The sequence below is a fragment of the Pinus tabuliformis genome, chromosome 3_2, assembly GCF_031772625.1.
Source record: "Pinus tabuliformis cultivar Carrire ecotype Pingquan chromosome 3_2, CPIR1, whole genome shotgun sequence".
In the NCBI taxonomy this organism is placed as follows: Eukaryota; Viridiplantae; Streptophyta; class Pinopsida; order Pinales; family Pinaceae; genus Pinus; species Pinus tabuliformis.
Genome location: NC_142302.1, coordinates 143,969,296 through 143,988,921, shown reverse-complemented (window position 1 = coordinate 143,988,921; position 19,626 = coordinate 143,969,296).

Below are 19,626 nucleotides of genomic sequence, written 5' to 3'. Positions count from 1 at the left end.
TTAAATAATACATCCAGAAGTTCTTGAAGGTATATCTGGATAATTGGATTGTCTTTGGATTAGTTAAGAACCATGTAGTGAGCTTACGCTTGATGCTAGATACTTGCTGGCGACACCAGATTGCGCTGAACCTTAAGAAGTGCACATTCCTTGTCCCCTTTGGAAACTTGCTGGGACATGTGGTCTGCAAACAAGGACTGATGGTGGGCCCTACAAATATTGTCATTATTCTAAATTTGGAAGCACCATGGAGTGTTAAAAAATTGCGCGCTATTTTGGGGCACATTGGATACTATAGGAAGTTCATCAAATGTTATGCCTAGATAACAACGCCGATGGAAAAGCTATTGAAAAAGGATGTTACATATTGCTGGAATGATGATTGCATGAAGAGTTTGGATGTCCTAAAGGGGAAACTGGCCTCTGCTCCAATCCTGGTCTTCCCAAAATGGGATGTGGAATTTCATGTACATGTTGATGCATCATGTATTGCGCTGGGAGCCATACTCACACAGGAGGGCATGGAGGGTGTGGTTCACTTGATCGCGTTTGCAAGTCAGAGATTGTCTAAATTAGAAAAGAACTATTCCACCACCGAGCGCGAGGGGTTGGCAATGGTGTACGTGCTCCAAAAATACCGACACTATTTACTCGGAGGACATTTCAAGATGTATACCGACCATTCCGCGTTGAAATACCTGGTGAATAAGCCTGTGTTGGGGGAGGCGCATATGCAGATGGCTCTTATTATTTCAAGAATATGATTTTGAGGTCATAGTCAAGCTGTATCGCCTAAACATAGGACCAGATCACTTGTCACAAATTAAGATAGAAAAGGAACCAATGAATTTGGAGGAGAGACTACCTAATGCATAGCTCTTTGCAGTGCGCGTCGCGGATGGACACTTCGAAGACATAATCCATTTTCTAACAACAGGGATTGCACCGAAGGAATACTTAGTCCAATAGAAGAAGGAATTGGTGGTGCGTGCGATAGACTTTTCTGTAATCACGGGGCACCTCTACAAAATGGGCAATGATGAGATATTGTGAAGATACGTACCTGAATTTGGACGAGGTCAGATCCTTGCGGAAGCACATGGGGGTGCTGCAGGAGGACACTATGAAGTATGCGTGACTACACAGAAGATTATTTGCGCAGGGTTATGGTGGCCAACCCTGCACTAAGATTCGAAAGCGCACTGTAAGGCCTGCGACATATGTCAAAGGACTGGAAAACCATCACGAAGGGACGAGATGCCATTAAATCCACAAATGACACTGTAGCCATTTGAAAAATGGGCAACCGACTTTGTGGGACCGATCAAACCTCAGGGAAAGATGGGCGCATGTGACACCATCACTGCGATGGAGTACCTGACATGATGGGCGGAAGCACAGCTGGTCAAAGATTGTACAATAGCTATGGCTGTGAAGTTTTTGTTCGAAAACATGTTGACACGATTTGGCTATCCGAAAATCTTAATGAGTGATCATGGAACACATTTCCTGAATGAAACCATCAGCGCTCTCAGAGAATAGTTCTAGATGTCTCATCAGAAAAGTACATTGTACCACCCACAAGCAAATGGGACAGTAGAGGCATTCAACAAAATACTAGAGACTGCATTGACCAAAGTATGTAATGCGCAACGAAATGACTAGGACCCGCGCATACCTGCCATATTATGGGCTTACAGGACAATGTGCAAGAAATTGATGGGACAGACACCTTTCCGGTTAGTCTATGGCATGGAAGTTGTCATGCCAATGGAATACATCGTACCTAGTCTGCAAATAGTAGCGCTCATAGGCATGACGGACCGCAAAGTCCTAGAAGAAACGCTCGTGCAATTAGAAGAACTCAAGGAAGAATAGTTTCTAGATGGATTTCATTAGCAGGTACAAAAACAACATGAAAAGGCATGGCATGATCGCCATATCAAGCTGCGCACCTTCAAGGTAAATGACTTAGTGTTGTTGTATGACAGTAAGTTTGAAAAATTTCTGGGAAAGTTCTGAATGCACTGGCTGGGACCATACGTGGTTAAGGAGGTCACAGATGGAGGCATGGTCCAGCTAGTCAAACTAAATGGATAACCCTTCCCAGGCAAAGTAAATGGTAGTCGCTTGCCCTACACGGGTGGGTCGACTATATGACTAACTAGCCAAAGCACAGTATTCGTGACCCGAGGAGCCGGACAAGGGTGTGGGAATATAAACACATGCAGCAGATGCCGGTACCAACGTATGGACACGATTCAGACACAGATGATTCAGAAGCAAGAATGTAGCAGGTACAGCAGGAAGTAGCTCAGTGCATTGCTGACCTTCAGGCGAGTGGGGACCATTGGATGGACTCCGTGCCAAGATTGTCGTGTCAACAAAGTGACTCAAGGGTGAGTCACGATGTTTGTGTTGGGGGCCTGTTGGGCATGGAATCCCCCCACAACATGTTTTGGGGCTCAAAGCCCAAGTTTTGGTCAGATGTATTGTAAGACTCTGTGAATTACAGGCGCGGAGCGTGAAGTATAGGTTGAGTCATAGGGCTATCCGCCCTAAGTTTTGCAATGTAATTTAATGTCATGTCAGCCTACCCATGGTCCGCAGACCATGGGATTGTATAAATAGAGTGAGGCTCTAAGTTGTAAAGATAGCGAAGGAGGAAAGGAGCGGATAAGAGATAGAGCATAGAGTAAGAGTCTAAGTGTATTGGGTCGTAGTAGTAGGAGAAGGCTCTGCAGCTGAGTGCGTAGAGGCCTAGTAGAGTCCACAGCTGAGTGCATGGACCCCTGCAGCTGAGTGTGCAGGGTGGTGTCTAGTCTGTAACCTTGAACAAAGAAGAGAAGTTGATTCCAAATTCCTTGCATTTGCTTATGTATTGCATTCTATACATTATATTGTTTTGTTTAACTCGCGAACTTATATGATTGTTGGATATACTGTTAATTATCACTAGTCTTACACAGATAAGTTAAGTAATCGGTAATAATTGGTTAAATAGTAAGGAACTTAGGTAATAATACAGATCGCGCCCCAAGTAGAGCTGCGCGAAGGCAGCATCACAGGTTGCGAGGGACTGATAGTTGCACATAGCGACGTGTGCGCAGGGTCAAACTGCGGACTGCTAGAAGCTCATTAGACATCCCCAAGGTGTGGAAACCTAGTTCTAGCACCCTCCCATACTACTTCGGGTGAGACCTCAGTCCGCGCTCATGGATTTGTTTGGCTAAATCACCTCTGAACATGGTTCAAGCCCATACAAGCCAACACATGTGGTTCGGTTTGGCTACCTAAGGCTCTAATGTATCCCCACTAAACCAATTCCCAATTTTCCTAAGGTTTTCCATAGCTTCTTGAGACATCATAGGGTGTTTGGCTTCAAATACAACTTCATATATTGGGATCATGACCTTGTGACAAATCTGATAGAAATGACCAAAATAATTGGTATCCTAGAGTACATTGTGATATATATGAATTGGTTATGGATCAAAGATGGTCCACTTCCATCCCATGGCTAGAAAATGAAGAGAATAACAAAGAGAGTCCATGAAATAGGATGACATATAAAATGGAGGGATTTTATTCTCTGAAACACTACGGGACAAAGATAAAGCTAAAATATGTTTGGAAAAATTGTTGGATATTATAGTGGCCCAACAAAAACTTCACCCCTCAAAAGTTCCGTTAATTGAAGGAACCCAACTGTTAGCGAATTTAGAGACATTTGATATGAATGTGATCTACAAAGCATGGTAGCAACTTGACTAATAGGAGCAGCGAGTGAATATATATAGTACTTACCATCTTGCTCCCTTTTGTGTTTTTTTAAATAACACCTTCAATATTTAATAGAATCAGCTAGATCCCCATGCTTTTTAAAGAAGTTCACCACATAATTGTTTCCGTATATGCATTGAGGGTATGGCAAGTGGTACATATCCTGAAAGTATTTTATTAAGAATAAACCAATTTTGGGTCCTTTCTGAATGTGGAACTTCCTTTCCATAATATAGACCATTTCAATGACCCATCTAACCATATCTGTATAGGGAAAAATTTGGGGCCTCACTCCTATTTTATGTAAAAAAGATTTTGCTGTGTCCTGGGGAGTTGCCTTTGAGGTGAGGGTTTTGCCATCGACTACAACTGTTTTCACTGTCACCCTAGGGCCTTCACCTTCAAAATTTTTGTAGATTGCCTCCCACGAGGAATGTACTGAATCCCTGGTACAAACAATGTCTGTAAATAATCTTGCTCCTGGTAACTTCTCATCAACGGTCTCCCTGAATGGGTTCACTGGTTGCTGCGTATGTGCCTTCGATTTCCCCTTGGATTTCTTCGTTTCTTATTGAAAAGAGTGGTGGAAAGTTCCCTAGTAAGCATAGGGAATTGGACGCTATGGGTACATGAAGGTCCTCACTCTGATTGACAATTTGGAAGAGGTAGCTATGAATACATGGAGTGGCTAGACACAAAACAATTTAAAATACACAATTTTAAGTTGCAACCTGACAACATTTTGTGAATTAAAAAATAGTTACGAGATTCCAACCCTCTGGGGTATGCTGTCAAGATGACATCATGGTGACATCAACCAAGCCATGTGTCGACTTGTGTTCGGTCCACATTTCATCTATATATGGGCCCTTTGGGTGCTCAAAAACACCGAAACTACTTGCCATGTGTTTGCCTCCCAGTGGGAAGTTGCTGACATTGCCTCTACCTAATGATATGTTGCCACCTATCCTACTGAAGGAGAGAGAAAAGGGTCCTTGATCCTTTGTTTTTCGATTAATTTATTTGTAAATGGTTAAATTTCGATGCTTTCAAAAATTCTTTTAACAAAGGTTACGAGGTCATGGGGTCATGGGATTTAGGCCTCCAATTTCTATTATGGGATGCCATCAACAGATGACCCTAGCTCCAATAGTTGATTGATCCCTGGTCCCCTGGTCTGTGGAGGCTTTTGACATTGATTTTTTGATGATTTACAAGATTCCATGGTCACGGGATCTCATGGATTTTGACCTTTATAGGCCCAACTTTTATTTCCTCTATATTTTGATCCACTAGGTCATTTACAAACTTATTTATATCATTGAAATGCTCTTCCAGAGGACTTTCTGATTGAATGGGTCTGATGTGGTCTTTGAGCTCACCTGATACTCTAAAAGTGGATCCAAACTCTTCTAAGATTTATGCCTTAACTCGTTTTCTATATGAAGAATAAAAGAGAAAGAAGAGGAGAGTACAACATCATATCCAACTGGGGACAATTTCTTGTTGGCATGACACTAAGGACCTGCAGACTAGTAGCCTTTTTGGGCATGGATTCAGAAATATATATACAAAAATGAAAATGAAATAAGCATTCCGGTACTTACAATGGATCACTAATGTTTACAATGGAAGTGAATATATGACTTCATTTCTGAAAGTAGTGCTTGAGTTACTGACCCTTTATAGGTAGATCGAACACTTCACCCTCTAGATTTTCTAGCAAGAATGTGTTGTTACCTTTGGCTTCAACTATCTTGAAGGGCCCAAACCACAAAGGATAAAATTTTCCATGTTTACCTTTTCCTTCTCTCCTAATTTCCCATCTAAGCACAAGGTCACCTAGTTAAATTTTTTTGTCTTTGGCCTTTTTGTCAAATGGAGCCTTCATCTTGCCCTGGTAATTGATCAAAATCTGAGTCACCTACTCTTTGTTTTCCTGCAAATCGATTGATTGGTTTATTCTCCTGCAAATTAACTTAGTCATTTTCGTAGCCAATTGACTAGGTAAAAATGCTGCAACACCATATACTAATTCAAATGGTGATTTTCCAGTGGATATTTTTGTTGTGACTCTGTTTTCCCAAAGAGAAAAATTAAGCTGAGAATCACAATTTTTCTTATTCTCTGCAATAGTCTTCTTTAAAATTCTCACCAAAGTCTTGTTTGATGACTCTACCAACCCATTTCCTTGGGGATAATAGGTGGTAGAGTTACCAAGAATGAAATTATACTTCTAGAAGAAATCAGTAAGCTTTTCAGACTTAAACACTTGGGCATTATCAGTCACTATCTTCTTCAGACAACCAAATATAGAAAAAATGTTTTCTTCAAGGAATTTTATAACCATTGAATCAATTGTAGTTCAGGTAGGGATGACTTCCATCCACTTTGTAAAATAGTCAGTCACTATCAAAATACATTTATGATGTCCACTGGTAGGTGGGTGGATTTCTCATATAAAATCCAATCCCCACTATCTTAAAGGTTCCCCCACAAAAACTAGAATCAATGGGAATGGAGATAAATTCTTCTTCTCAACGAAAATATAACATTACCTACATCCTTTTACAAACTTATAAACACCAAAAAACAAGGTAAGCCATTAAAAATCATCTATAAGGATCTTATGTGTTATAACCTTCCAAGTATAATGGCCTCCACAACCACAACCATGATATTCATTTATAATCTCAGAAATTTCATCTTTAATTAATCATAATAAAAATACACTAACACGATCCTTCTAATACAACTGACCATTTATGATTACATACTTTTGGGATTTCATTCTCAGAGCCTTATATTTAGTTTTTCCAACCTATGTTGGATAGTTAAGAAAGGATAGATAATTGACAATACTTTGGTACAAATATGAGCAAAGATATTTATAAGCAATTATGTTATCTTTCTCACTAGATTGGCCCTCCTTACCTACTGCATTTGGTCCAAATATATCAGCCAATTTTCTTCTAATAATATCTTATCCAAACCACGCCTCTTTATTAGTTTAGTTGGATTCATTTCCATGTCATACTCCTAAATTTTGGCTACCCACTTGCCCCTTTTTCCCTCACTATCTCCTTGTCTGAGGATGCCCTTCACGATTTTTGTAGGAACATAGGAAATTGTCTTAGATTGCAGAATATAAGTCCTAAAAGCCTTCATGGCCTTAACTAGAGCATAGGCCTATTTTTCCAAGATGTCATATTGCAATTTTGCATCCCTCAGTACTTGGATGAAAAATTCCATTGGTTTTTCTTTCTCTTCTTCATTCTTCTATAATAAGACAACTACAACAGTGTTAGGGCATGCAAAAGAAAATATGAGAAATGGATCTTGGTAATTAGGGCTAGCCAAGACTTGGGCCTCTCCAAAGGACTTCTTAATTTTGGAAAATTATTCTCTAGCCTTTGTAGTCCATTTGAATTCTTTTTCCTTTTTAATCATGTATGTAATCTCATTCATGATATGAGCATAGTTGGGCACAAACCTCCTCAAGAAGTTTATCCTTCCTAAGAAGACATGTATCTCCTTTTTGTTTCTTGGCAAAGGGATGGTGCCAATTGCTTCTACCCTCTTGGGGTCAATTTTAACTCCTTCTCTTAGGACTATATGCCCCAACATTTTTCCTTACCTAAGGGAAAATTGGGACTTATGGGTTCAGGGACAAACCATATTTCCCACATTTCTCAAATGTGTGCTACAAATACTGCAAGTGTTCCTCATCAGACTTTGAGAAGACTATTATATCGTCCAAGTAAATCACCAAAAAATTATCCTTCTCCCCCATAAGTGCTATATTGATTTCCCTATGAAAAGTAGCTCCAACATTCATGAGACCAAAGGGAATTTTGAGATACATAAATGTCCCCTAAGGTGTGGTGAAGGCTGTCTTTTTCTAACCTCCAGGATGCACAATAATCTATTTTTACCCTAAGAACCTATCAATCATGGAAAATATTGACAACCCCACCACCTTCTACAAAATATAATCCATCTTGGGAAAGGGAAAATTATATTTTAGGGAGACCTTGTTCAAGTCTCTGAAATATACACACAACCTGATCTCTCCATTCTTCTTTCTAATAGGGACCATATTAGCCACCCAATCTAAATATCTCAAGGGTACAATGATTTTGGCTTGAAGAATTTTTCTGACTCTTTCTCTATCAAAGGGAGAATCAAGTGATTTATTTGCCTAAGCTTCTACTTATCAGTTTTAATTCAAGACTTCAAAGGAACCTTATGTTGAATGATATCGATATCATAAGTCTTCAAGTCATCATAATACCAAGGAAAAATATCAGTATACCTTTTGAATAGGTTAAGATACTTCTGTTTGTATCCCTATGGAATCCTCTTGGACAACTTAATTAGTTAGGTTTGTTTTTCTGTGCCAACGTGACAGTCTTATGTATCCTCCTCACACTCCATGGCTAGTTTGACTACCACATAATTAACATCAAACAACCTTTCTAGTGGAAACAACCCCTTTGGGATTACATTTCCTTTCAACTACAGAATTTTCTTCTTGGCCATAATTTCCTCCCAGGGCACTTGTTGTTCAGTTGCTTCAATTTCCTCAATATATTCGCCCTCCTAGTTTACTACATAGTTAGAAAAATCTCCAATCACCTCCATAAACATTTTAATTTTTTATTCATCCTCAAACACCTACCAATATTTTACATTATCAAGCACTAAGGGTTTGTGCCTAACTTTAAATTCATATCTAAGTAGGGGATTGTGTGGGGGCGTGAAAGTGTTGTCTGCTGTTTCCAAGGAATCTGCCATCATGTTATGCTCCCTAGGAAGAAATTGAATATTAAATGCTAGAAATAAATTCCCAACTAGGTACCACACTTCATTTCTATAAGATTTTAGCCTATGATGCTTGGTTTGGCATTGATTCTTAATTTGTTTCACAATCAACTAAAAATCTCCAAAAACTGTCAAACATTCAATTTTCAGATCTATAGTAGCTTGTAGTCCCATCACCAATACTTCATATTTAGCAATGTTATTTGTAGTGTCAAATTCCAATTTATATGACAAAGGAATGCAGTTACCCTCAGGGGATATCAACAAATCTCTTGCTCCATTTCCTTCCTTGGAGTAGGCCCCATGAAAGTATAACTTCCACACATAGCAAACTTTCATTTGTCTCTGATTGGTGTGTGAGAGAATTTCCACTTGGGAATCCTCCACAACTTGGTTATCCATCTAACATAAAGCATGAAAGATATTTTTCTTGAGCATATAAAAGAGATTTGTTTGAATTGTTAGCTCTTCTCCAACAAACATTGGAATAGTGGTATATGTAAGATCTAGTTTTATGGACCCTCCAAGCTTCATTCCCCAAGATATGGATATGAGCACACCAAATCTTGCAGGAATGTCTGCAACCAAAATATCCATTACCATGCTTTTCACAGGAATTCGAGCCATATTAACCACTAAATCCTTGTTCATCCCAAGGAATTTCGCTCTTTTCTAATCAAAGAAATACAAGTCCTTATATGGTTTTGTTTTTCTCAGGCCTAATTATTCCATGACAGTCAAAGGGATGAGATTATGAGAATCCCCTAAATCAAGCATACATTTATAAAACGATAAATCTTGAATCACTAGTGTAACATAGAATAAGGGTGTGGAAAGGTCTTTCTCCTCCACATGTGAGCCAAACATGACTACATGCCTTTCTTCCTGCAAATTTAAACTATATTATGATGAGGAAATATGAGACACATCCATCAATTCATAGACTTGATTTTTACAAACAGGTTGTTTCAGTAATTCAGTCAAGGGAACATATATATTGACCTTCTCTAACTCTTTTTTAAACTAAAAACAAAGGTATTCCAATTCACCTTCACTGGCTCAATTAGCTCTTTGTTTTCTTGATGTATTATTCTTGTTTGCACTGGTATTTTCTTTGTATTTGAAGATTCAAACTTAGAATAAATGGAGTGGAAAGTTTCTCCTTTGGTTGGTGGACCAGGGCTAGTATGTTTTTCCCCTTATGATTTTACTTGGAGGTGGCAGGTTGGACAATTTCTTCATTTTGGTCATGTGTTAAAAAGCCAAGAAGAGAGCAAAGGTCGATTTTCAAGTGTTATTGAGCAAACAAAGCAAAGCACTGCATTTTTGGAGTTTTGGAGCGACGCTGCGCTTCTAAGGGGTGGCACTGCACTTTCAAGTAGGCGCTGCACTTCTAGCAAGTTTTTGCAGTGTAAAAATACAAGGGCGATGCGCTTTTAGGCCGGCGCTACGCTCCTGTAGCTGGTGCTGCACTTTGCCCAGCAGAGCCCCAAATCACCTCAAAATGCCAAATTTCACCTCAAATTTCCAAGTTTACCTCTTTTGCAAGTAAGTACATCAAAATCTCTTGTGGTTTAGGGTTTTTACATCAAGTTTTTGTGATTTTTCACCCCCAAAATCAAAACCCTAGTTTCTAGGGAAAAACCCTAGTTTTCCTACAAACTGTCTCATGAATTGAAATCCTCACTCTACTATTGTTTTCCTACTCTATCCACTTTTTATTTTTCCCTAAACTCCACTCACACTCTCCCTAAACCCCACTCCCCCATACATTCTCCCTAAACCATATTCATACACACATTTTCCGTCCCTCATCCATACACTCTACCCATTCCATTCCTCCACATCAATTATCCACAACTATCCATATATAACCATATTGTTCAAAGACAAAGGAAAACAATGGAAAGAGACAGTGATTATGAGTATTAAGAAGAGACACTTAGTGACAGCTCCATGGAGAGACACAGGCAACAGAGGAAACCCCATAAAGGAGGAAGAATCATCAGAGAGGAGCCCACTAGTTTGAGGGAGTTATAGGCTTGCCCACTTGCAATTTCTTGTTTCAGGCATCAAGCATGTTTTGAATTTTTTGAAATGGTGGAGAGAGTTCAGTTTCACCATGAATTGGCTAGACTTTTTGAAACTCATTTGCATAGAAATGAGGTGACACTTGCCAGAGTAACCTTCACAATATCATCAGTTGTCATTTCAGAGTCCACTAGAATCCCTAATGTTGGTGAAAAATGGTACAAGGGTCAATACCTTGATGAGAGTTACTATGAGCCTTATATCAAGGATAAATTCAGAAATCAAGTGAAGAGGTTATTCCCCTTTAAGTTTTTGGAAAACAGGTATGTTCCTTTGATGAAGATTATTATCAAGTACTTCACTTGTGAAGGTAGGTTTTCCCGGTTGTATGCCTATCATATTAGACTCCTCATGCATTTCACTAGAGTAAAGATGTTGAATCTCCATTACTTCATGTTTAGAAACATTGAGAAAATAGCTCATATTGTACAGAGGAAATCCTACCCCCAGCAGTTGAACAACATATACCATTACTCTTTGATTAAAATCATTGTTCTACACCAACTTAGCCTTCTTAACATTCCATGGGAGACTTTCATTGCTCATGAGATGTTCAAAGGTCCACATATCCCTTCACCAGTGCAGCAAGAAGAAGGTGGGCCTTCTAGCCACTGAGAAACAAGAGAAGAGACCAAGGAAACCAAAACTGCTGAGGTGCCAGTGTATTTAACATATCAAAGAGGCACAAGGAGAATTTTTGCAGCTTCTAGGCAAGTGCTTGCTCCGCAAGGTGTGGAAGGGGCCTTGCCTTCGTCATCAGTCCACAGGAAAATGTTTGCTCCACAAGGTGTGGAAGGGGCTTTGCCTTCGTCATCGACAAAACAAGTACAGGTTGAGAAGTTGAGCAAAGGCAAGGAAAAAGTGCAGGAGGAAGATCTTGATGATGAGGAGGAAAGAGATTTTGATCTCATTGAGCATGAGGAGCCACAGCAACACTTTACTCATCATGGAGTTGACATCATTGACTTGGAAGCTCAGGATGAAGAAATTGTCAAGGACATCATCATTCAAGCGAGGGAAGCTCAAATACAAGCTTTGGTGGACAATTTGGAGAGAGCCAAGTTCATCATCAAATATCTAGAATAGGAAAAAAAACAATTGAGTGACAAGCAAGTCCTCATGGAGCTGCAAATGATCAAAGCAAACAAGAAAATGGCCAAATAGGCTCATGTCCAATTGACTCCTATTGAGCAAGAGATTGAGAATGATAGGGAAAGATGGCTTGAGAGGATCAACATACATCTTGAAGGGCTGATTGATAAGGCCAACAGGGATAAGAAGATGCTCCGGCACATGGCCTACCATTACATGACCTGCAACAAAATTTGTAATATGAGGATTAGGAAGCTTAAAGCTAGGTTGAGGAGACCTTTAGAGAGAAAAACAGAGCAAGATAAGTTGAAAATATTAACTGAAGCCTCACTATCCCATCAAAGCAGCTAATGGTAGTGTCCCATGCCAAATTTGGGCAAGTTTTGAAGATTGTTTTACATTTTTCGAATTTTGAAATTTTCAACACAGGAAACCGGCCGATAAGCGCAGCGCCACTAGCGTTGTGCTTTTTCCTGGAGCATCAGATGGAGAAGAATTTTATATTTTTGGATTCATCATGATGAGAACATACACTTTGGAAAGTTTCAGAAGTTTTGGAGCAAATCTGGGTCACCAAAAGGTCCAAAAGCTACCAAAAAATGACCTCTCTACCTCTTTTTGAACACACAAAAGCACTCTTGGGAGATTCAAGTTTTTAGGGAAGAAATGACCTTCAAATTCAAAAATTATAGGTGTTCCAGACACTAGACTTGAAGACATTTCCAATGAGCTGTCATGGTCTCAATTTGGCTAAGGGGAAGGCCTCCAAAAGTGTCCTGAAAGTGGTGCTGCGCTTTTGACCAGTTTGCCCAGAAAATCAAAATTTCGCCTATTTTCACTGTAAATTCACTTTCTCTCTCCTCATGGATGATTTCACTGATGTAATTGATGACATGGCATGTAAATGTAATGGTAAAATAGTCTTAGAAGGTAGATTCATTAGTTAGAGGTGTTTTTGAGGCTAATGAATCAGTTTCCATGCTTATAGAGGCAAGTAGTTTGACTATCTATATTCCTGGTCCATGTTTGGAAATGGTTGTAACAACCCCTCTTCTCATGGATTCGACCCCTGATGGTCAAGATGAGTGGTTTTTTTGTCTATATTATGTATTTTCTTTCTCATTTGCAAGGGTTGGATACTCTTGGATGCTCTTAACTATATTGTACATCATTGTAAATAGTTTGGCAAGGAAATTAATAGGAGTTGCAGCTATTTTTATGGGATACCTGTGGTATGGTGCTTTTGCATAGTTTATTCTTTTTTATCAGTTGTTTACATGTTTTATTTGTGCCATCATCTATTTCACTGCTTCTAACCGAATGATATCAAGATAGATAGGTAGAATTCATTGTTTGCAGTGCTCTACCTTAGGAAACCATTCAGTATTCTATGTTTTCTGCTATTTGAGAAGGATACATGATCTTTACATGCCCTCCTCAGCTCCTCACCAGTCTTAGACACCTCACCTCACTTAATTTCAAGTGCTAAATCCTATACCTACCTTGCCCCATAGAACAACCTGCATCCCGACCTAATTTCCCAGACCCAAATTTCCTAGGTCCATCTGATCTAGCACAAAACCAACAAAATCAATCAAAACCCTAGGGCTACTATAACTAGCATAAAATCTTATTCCTAATCTAGTAATTTTGACTGAGATCCATAAGGAGAGATCCCTCTCCCGACCTGGTAGGGTTAGCTACGAGGTTAAGCGTGGTTTGTGGTTACCCTAGAATTGCTTCAATTCAGCCTAAGGTCAATCTAGGCTCTAAGAGACGTCAAAATAGATGAGTTTGGTCCCTCAAGTTTAGCTCATTGGTATTCAAATGGTGTCATTTAAGTCACCTCCACATCTCTGAACGTGTATGTTTTTTAAAATTTGCACAAGGTTCAATGAACAGACATGATCAAAAATTTCCCTCTTTGTATCCATTAGAGTAATGTGTGTAGTTGATGCTGACATAACAACTTTCCTAGCCATTTGAGAAGTTTTCCTTTTAATTAAAAGTAGAGGAGATGGAGGATGTTATTAATTAGATGATTTAGAGAAGGACGTTGCAATTCTGAGCTGAGAGCATGAGAGAAGTGCATCTAGAGTGATAAGGATAGAATGGAGTGGAGTAGAGTTTTGTTTAATGGTAAAGCAGGAGAATGAAAATGATGAGGATATGGATGAAATAGTACCAAAGGATTATGGTGGAAGGTGGCATGGAAGCAGAGGATGATGTGATTTGGGTGATCTAACTTTCTTTCTGCATAGTCGCTTATCATCGTGAATGGTTTCAACAGAAACCCTTTTCCGCCCTCGAGGGATTCCTTGCTATTAAGCAGTGTTCCCTTGAGTTGGGGAAGATCTTATTCGTAGATCTCCCAAATAGTTGTTTCGAGAGACCAACTCTTAGGGGCTCCTTCCTCCATAAAATCTTATTTCTTTATACCATTGAATTTGAATATGGACACAGCTCAGTCCAAAATAATAGTGATGTATTTGAAACATGTGCATTTTTTAATCCTCCATCGATGTGGGGTGTCCCACCCTTCAATTTATTCATATAAAAATGCTCCACTTTATAGGTCTGAAATGTTAGGGTACTCCGAATATATAGCATAGAAATTTTGTTAAGGATTTTAACGATACTTTGGCTATATGAGCCCCTATACAACCTTTAGATAGATATATATATATATATATATATATATATATATATATATATATATATATATATATATATATATATTCGAAAGACAAAATGAAAAGTGGATACAACACATCCAATGCATGTATTAACACTCTTAGATTACAATTGCACTTTGTTATCACATGGAAATATTTCATTAAAATTAGATCTCGTGGGGTCCTAAAATTTAAAGTCTACCAAATTTAATTCACGTTTCCTTTTGATTTCGTAGTGCTTATTGTAGAAAAATAAGTGTGTTGCCAAATCAAAAGGTAGCAAATGCCCAATCTGACAAAGATACAGGCGAACGCCTCCCCAGCCAATCAATCCCCGAATCATTTTTTTAATGATCTGAAACCTATCACATATTAAATGTTAAGTTAAAACATAAACTATCTAACAACATTCTGATGAAACAGAATGTTGGATATCTGACTTTGTACCAATAGATGAATGTGTGGGTTCCGTAACACTCTCGTCACATTAAACTATTACAATGTCCCTTATCTGACGCCACAACATTGGACATTCGACTCCATTTCGGTGGAAAAAAAAGTCAGATCATGTCGAACTAGAATAATACGACATCAAATATCTGACGTCTAAGTGTTAGATGTTTGGCCTCTATGGTGGCAGATATCCGAAATTTAGCCCATTTCTTAAACTTATTGTAACGTCGATTATATGACTCTACACCCTCAGACATTCGACTCCATCCTGATGAAACAAATGGTCAGTCTTGTCAGACTGGAATAATATGGTGTCACATATCCGACATCCAAGCATCGTATGTTTTGGCCTCTATGATGGTGGATATCCGATGTTTATCGCATCATAAATCCGACGTATGTTGGCATCACAAATCTAACCGCAAAGCATCGTACAGTCAAAGCCATTTTGGGCCAACATTTTTTTCAGATATTTGACTTATGTCCTATTAACTATCCGAAGCTAAAAGAGGTACAAATATTCGAGACAATCCCACTGACAAAAATTAATCTCCAATGTTTTGGATATCCAATGGATATGAGTCAAATAATCTACAGATATACATCGAATTTTTTCCCCATTTGTACTAGTGAGTTATTGCTAATGAGAATATAACAAAATTTGTAACTTCATTGAAACACAAATTGTCATATTTCATGAAATAATGCCTATAATAGTACGTGGTATACAGTGTGAAGCTAATTAATATATTGATTTGTTTGTTGCAATTAACCAAGTGTCATCTTGAATCAAGTTCCTTCTCAATGCTATAACAAAAATTAATAAATTTAGAATAAAGGAAAGCCAGGTAGTAGAAAGAAACAAGTATTGATTCTTTTGTATTCTTATCATTGATTATGTGGGTTTCCTCTAAATCAAAGAACTCAATAGAGATAAACTTATTAAAGCTTAAGAATGCCATAGCAGTCAATAGGGTTTTTTTGTTCATAGAACTATGCAAGTATCAAATTAATATAGTATACAAGGTGAAAACATCTAGAACATAACTAACACCCTTAAGTACCATGTAGATGGCATCATGGGTCTTTAAGCTACTCTTAGATTGATCACCATGTAGTTTATTGATAGTTTTTGATTGAAATTAAGGAAGAAAATTCATGATATAAGTTGTTGGATATTAGTGGAGGGGTGAGTGAAAGGATATTTTAATAATGATAGTTTAGTACATCCTTTAATCGGGATTATTTATATTGTTCACATATCACAAATGACCAATCATCCAAGCTATGAAGCAATATTGTCAAAATTTTAATGTCATTCCTAATGTGCCAACTGTTAGATTCCTATACCAATAGGATTCATAATTTTGAATGACTAAGGTTAAGCCTTGTAATATTGTACATACCTTTGCTTTCTGCAAATGTTTTCCATATTAAAAAAATAAAAAATAAAAATAAAAAAATATAAAGAGGGTATGTCCTAAAAGAATAATCAAAGGATAAAAAGAATGAAAATAGGTAAAAAAAAATGAAATGTATTAACCCCAAAACACAAAAAGAGACCATGAAAGTGTGCAAGTCAAAATGCCACTACTATTTACTTTTTATGCATAATAAATGATTGTGTGCAGCTTGTTACTTATGCCACAATCTATGATAGTCAAAATGTTTAAACTTGGTTATTTCATACTTTGAATTTTATGTTTATAGGTAGCGAATAAATCTTACCAAATAGTGTAATCTTGGCAGATCATTAGATAGGTAGAGTGAATAAAGGGAGCTCATCAATTTAATCTGAGCCCTTGGAGGATATAAAGTTAGAATTGGATATTTTATTTTGTAAAAAAAAGAAAAATATTGATAAGGGTTTTCTAGCCTAAAAGCACCCAAATAAAGTGAAGAAAAAATGGTAGGATGAGTAAGTGGGTAAGTAATAGAAAGGTTGCAAAAATGTCATGTAGTTCATACAAAAAGCACCTATCTCATTGTTCCAAATTCATCATTTAAATATGTATAAGTGGTAAACAAAACAAAAGCTATGGTTCACAATTTGGTTTACTTAACATCCCCTCATTCATTTTACCCCCCATGACACTCACTAACTTCCCTTCCTTAATAAAAATATCAATACCTATATTTTTTAAGTCAAAAAGGCTCAAAGCATTTCTCTGACTTCTGGTGGGACCGGACCCTCAACTTGATGACTTAAGAAGGAAAGGTGTTAAATTTCATCATAACTCATTCATCCCCCTCACAAAACCCCTTTTCCTAAGGTTAAGTTCTCTTTCCTAGGAAAACTCCTTTATAAACATGTTTTATGTAAAAAACCCACCAAATACATTTATCCTAAAGTACTAAGTATATGGAAAGCACACAACATTTCATATACCTAAGTACAATACCCCTTCCACTCATTTCACTTCATATTAAATTTTTAATTAAATATATAGAAATCCTGGAAAACACATTGTCCCGTATATATTTAACTCCCTCATATAAATTAACCCCACCCCTTAGTTTATCTATAAACTATGTTACTACCCCTTATCCCACAAAAAACATTAAAACCCCACCCTCAGTCCCTAATCCCTCATTACAGTCTGGCCCGATCCCCTAAACCTGGATTAGTCCTTAAAATAATCTCGAAACCACCACAATTATATCCCTGGGCCCCCCATTAAATCCCATCATTCACCCCCACGCAACTCCCATCTCCCGATCACCATTGATCATCCCTCCTCCACATCCAATGCCCCACAAGCATATCGAGTCGGCCCGACATCCACCCTTTACCCACCCAATAGGGCGTTTTTCCCCCTAGCCCCTGATGCTACATGGCAAATGCTGAAAGGAATTGAACGACCACTCCCGAATACCACCCACACCACAAAAGCAGTGTGATGGACCTCCCAAACCACTTCCCCCTTCCAACTGAAAATCGTCATTGTTCATCAATTAGTGAACTCGCCAAAATTAACCATTTTTCCTATAAAATCCTAATTACCCCTCTTTTCACTCTTTTCACGCATTTGCCTTTGAGAACTCAGAAAGTCATTGCAACCCCTGCAAATAGCCAAATTGCTCACAAACCTCCGCCATTGCTCCACAGATGCTGCAGACAGTCCAACTCGTTCATCAGTCCGTACCAGTACCGTACGAACCTCTGCAGCCGCCATCAACCACCCGTTTACAATCAATTTCACCCAAATTCCATGTATTTAACCGTGGAATTCCAACTCCATTGTCAAATTCCAAGTCAATTCACCCTCTTGACACTGTTAATTAAGTAAAAAAGGTCAAATTTACTTAAATTTTAACATTGTGAGCCATAAACAAACTGCAAAACCTCCATTTCCCTAAAAACTTTGAATCACCCCCCACACTCAAATCCACAACAACTGAGTATGGCTGCCCTAATTGCAATGGATGTAATGTCCATCACTACACCTCACTTAGACCTGGACCACCTTCCTTTATCTTATAAAGATTTCCAAATAAAATATACCTCTACCCAAGAGTCTCCACTCAAAGTACATTGCAAAAGTAGGGACAAGTTCCTAAACCATGCTGATGAAATTAGCCTTTGGGAGTCAAATTTTCCCAAGTACCAGTTCCCCCAAGTCCACATTTTTCCTAAGATTGTTCATATGTGCTATGCTTGCTACGTCCCCAGTCACAGAACTATCATGTCTCATGACCAGAAGGTCCTTTTCACCATCACTGCTGAGTCTATTAATGAAATGTTGCAGCTCCAACTAGGGCCAAACCTAACCCCACTTTCAATTGGAGACTTGTTGGACCTGTATCCTAAACTTAGCTCTGCAAAATTGGCCCAACTATTCCAAACCTTCATCAGAGAAGAGAGACATATCGCTAAGGACTACCCCCCATATGTAGCTGCTATTTTTGCCCCATGGGGCCAAAATATTGTAGCCATGGTATCTTGAATTTTGGGGTACACCACTATTGAATACATTGATGAGTTAATCCTTGCCTTTATGTCCATCTACACTCCAGTGCAGCCTCCTGTTTTCATTTATGACTATGCCGAATTTATAGCTGATAGGATGCATGAGAAATTCCTTAGAATGAACAATGAAAGGGTTTTCAAGTACTCCTCAGTCTTATACCACATGTTCTTATATTACCAACCTGATAAGTTTCCATTCACCCTTCAGAAGCTGGACACCAAAGGTTAGCCCAAGTCAGTCATTTTTTGGACCCCATTGATCCACCAATCCCAATCTCCATACTCTTACTCTGATTTCATTGATTTATTTGTACATCCAGTCATGACAATGTTGACTGGAAGCCCTCCTCCTAGAATCAGTGCATAAATAAAGAGTGTCCTTCAATTGTCTAAACAGACCAAAGTGGGTGACTGGTACCTTTACCAGAACCATGCAGAAGTCAGAAGCTATGGTTGCATGCTGGCACCATACAAGCTACCAAGATACCTTCCAATGAGGTTGTTTGCACTAGAATACTATAGACAAATCATCAATGCAGATGAAGTAAAATTTGTCAATGCCAAGAAGAAGGCCAATTTCAAAATAAAATACCAACTAGGCCCCTTCATATGAAACTCTAAGGAGGCAGGAAAAGAAGCAGACCTAATTCTGCAGAGGATGAAGTTCCAAAGGAGTATTGTCTGGAGATATGATCCTTTGGAATTCATCACAAAGAAGAGACAAAAGGTCAAGCTAGG